Below are 3,651 nucleotides of genomic sequence, written 5' to 3'. Positions count from 1 at the left end.
GTGTGGCTGTGAACATCAGTCTGCACTTTTAAAGCCTAAAGCAGCCATCTTGAAGTTAAATTCTTAAGATACACTATTTTGAAAGCTGAAACGAAAAGCCCACGTCAAACCTGAGTGAGATGGTACTGGACCGAGATGAAGGACTCCCACCAAGTAACTACAAAACAATTCTGCTATTGCTGAAGTAATTATCTCAGATACTTTTGGGCGGGACTAGAAAAAGTTACACACCAGAGTTTTTAAACTGGGAGGCACTTTACTCTTTCTCACAAGACATAGGGGCCATTCAAATATTGTTTCCCCCATTACCTCTACCTCTTCCCCTCCCATTACCTCTAAGGAGGAGCCTAATACCCTCACCACACATAAAAGAGGAGGTGGTAGCATTTTTATTTGATATGGGGTCTCTCCTAACACTTGAATCCACTAGAGAAAGGGATTTCAATAACGAGGCTCAGGAGAGATTCTACATTTAAATAAGTGTGGGTTTTATTTTTTATTTTATTTATAGATTTATATGCTGCCTTTCAAAACGGCGGTTTTCTCAAGGCAGCTTACAATGGATATCAAAAGCATTTGCAAACCAATATATCAAAATCTTTAAAACTAAAAACAGCAGCATAAAAAATAATTCCCTACAAACATTTCAGCAGACATTATTGGAGGCTATTAGTCAAATCAAAGCTTATATAAAAGATTCAGAGATACAGTTGTATCCCAGCTTATAGAATCACTTTCAAGTATCTATCATAATATCATTCTTGTTGGGAAACACAATCAAAACAAACCTTGCTAACACATTTCTAAGGATGTTCCAGAAAGATTAGCAGTAGCGATAGAAAAAAGGACAATTTGTAAAATGGAAAGGTTGACTTAGAAGCCTCCAGCATCCAATATTATCTTCATAGGGTTCACTGTGTTTTGGGAGTCCTTCTCATGCAAGGAGTAAATGAGATGCAGTTGGCTGGATATTATATATATTGGCTAGAGAATCGCTGATGCAATAAGCAATCTTCTTGCAATTAGCAAGAGTACAGAATAGTACATTATTTCCTTCATGTCACTAGCAGCTAGTATTGCTTGAGTAATTCCACATGGAGGCATCCAGCATGTTACACACCCATGTCTTAGAAAGCTCCTTTTGAAGCTTTTGACAATACTGCTCCACAAGGTCATCCGCTGGACTATGTTCAGATGATTTACTGTGCTTGCTTCTCTAGCCATGTGCTCCAGGAACTGGTTGACCCTGAAGTGGTGTCATCAGGCTTACAATACACAGGTGGCCAGACGGCCCAACACGGCTGGGTAAATGTGTGCGACTCATGGAACACAACGAAATAATTTGCAGTTGCAAGCTCAAAACCAAATACGGGAATCCTGTGTCATCACCGGCAGCCTGGCAATGAAACTATAAATGTTTACAGTCTAATACAATTATGTCATCATTAAGTGAGTATTTGATGCAGCCAATTTTAGAAGGGAGGAAATGCTGATTGCAATAAGGGGGCAGCACTCTGGAAGGTTACTCAGGAAGCAGAATGAGGTTTTCAGCACAACTTGATCACACTTCCTAAATGGACTAGTGAGTATTGCAACAGGATTTCTATTCTGATTAGGAATGTATGGATTTTGTTCCGTCTGTGTTTCGCAGATTGTCAGGTATCCCTCATTCTGTTGTCTGTTCACTGAACCAATTGGATTTTTTCCAGGATGTACAAGAATTTCATTCCACTTGTGCTAGTGTGCATTAGTGCTAATTTGCACTGGCACTAATGCACATTAGCACTTGTGTGCATTAGCGCAAGTGTACATTTGTGCACCCCCCCCCAGAAAAAGCCGGTCTGCTGTGGAATCTGCAGGTCAGATTCATAGGAATCTGAACTCATTTGAATCTGTTGCAGAGTTATGCATCCCTAATTCTGAGTGTGTGGCATGGGACTTAGCTTTTTTGCTGCTACTTCTGATTTCCTAGCTTTCCCCCGGCCAGACAATTCTGCATACTTTTCTTTTTGTTCTTCAGTCAGCATTGCCCAGTCATTAGAACAGTGTGGGATTGTAGCCACAGACAAGCCCCATTGCTTCAACTCTGGCAGCTTCTCAAGCATGAAGAAATAATAAGCATTGCACACACATTTGCAGTTAGGCATCACACTCAGCACCTGTAAGAAACTCAAAATAAAAAGCAGGCAAAGGATCCCACACACACACCAGTTTGGACATTCACTTCCACATGTGGTAAGGGAAACAGGTAGAAGAGCAGGGAGGCCTTAGAATCTCCTGATTTCACAATGCATAGATATTACGGGCAGAGGTAACATAGCCTGTTGTTAAGATCCCTTCATGCATGGCAGCTTGAGAGGAAGTGTATGTGTCTTGCACATTCTCTTTGTGCACATTTTACCAGAAATACAAAGGAAGAGATTTGAACATCATTCTCCTGCTTCTACAGCTCATACAAAGCCGCTGTTACTGTGGAACTCTACAGCGAACAGTTTTTAGCATTCATGTTTTGCCTACACTGGTTGGTTGGCTTACATGGGTTCCTTTGTATTACATGATGGTGTTCTTTCTCCAAAGGCAAGCAGCAACAACACAAACTTCTTCCCAATCTAGATCTTGAAAGGAGGAAATGGAAAGGTCACAAGAGAGCGAGAGCTATCATTTCATTCTCAAAATAAATTACATGAAAGGTAGCAAAAAGCCTGTGTTCTCAGTGTTCCCGATCCCAAGAAATGCTCATGAACCTTAGCATTTCATGATCCCAGCTGCTGGAATGAGCTTCCTATCTGATTGGTTGTCAGTCAATATGGAACTGCAAGCAGGCTTTCCACATAGGACGGATTAGCCAAGAGAAGTCCAGACAAGTTCTACATTAACTACCTTTTCTGAATCTTATCAAATTATGAATGCGTATGCATTTTCGGTGGCATCAATATTAATATCTGAATGCGTTTGAGTAACATACTGTTTCATGCTCCCTCTTCCATGAGCACTAGGAAGTTCAAAGGGTGGCCCATTGTAGCATCAGTTTCCTTGCAGGGAAGGTTACCTGCTCTTCAAAAGCAGAACACTGGTCTCAGCTCCCACTCTGCTGATACATGTGATCTGTACTCCTGGTTCTGGAACACCAGCTGACCATCAATGCTCAATAAGTAAGCCATCAAGTTAAGCCATCTACAGTAGAGGATCTCCAATGGTGTCAGCAAAGCTCTCCACTCCCTGCCTGCCCCCTTGAAGAACTGACTTTTAATTAAAAACTTTAAAATGTTAGGGTACCAGGTTCTCCTTCTAGTTCTTGAACCTACTGCTGATCAGCTGTTCACCAGGCAGGAAGAGAAGGAATGAGTCACTTCCTGACCCCATCCAATCTTCTTCCATCCACACAGACCTTTTCCTTTCGATCTCTCTCTATCTGTCCACTTCCAGTCTCTAGACCTGATATTTCTATTCCCCCAACCTCTTTCCTTGCTATTTCTCTGCTTTCCCCACCCCAGCCTTCTTCTTTCTCTCCCTTTATCTTGCTGTCTCTCCACTCCAGCCTTGCTATTTCTCTCCTCCATATCTTTACCGCCCAGCCTCTAGCCTTGCTCTCCCCTCTCTCCCTTTGCATTGCTATTTTCCTCTCCCTCCCAGCCTCTAGCCTCACTATTT

The 3,651-nt window shown here is 42.0% G+C and overlaps 1 pseudogene; it reads right to left on the bottom strand.

The window, feature by feature from the left end:
• Positions 1–873: 873 nt before the first annotated feature.
• LOC146340015 (protein maelstrom homolog pseudogene) lies at positions 874–2,147 on the bottom strand (annotated as a pseudogene).
• Positions 2,148–3,651: the final 1,504 nt, after the last annotated feature.

The sequence above is a fragment of the Heloderma suspectum genome, chromosome 7, assembly GCF_057233095.1.
Source record: "Heloderma suspectum isolate Gila_16-S chromosome 7, 16-S_ref, whole genome shotgun sequence".
NCBI classification, from domain to species: Eukaryota; Metazoa; Chordata; class Lepidosauria; order Squamata; family Helodermatidae; genus Heloderma; species Heloderma suspectum.
This window is presented reverse-complemented; position numbering and strand designations above follow the sequence as displayed.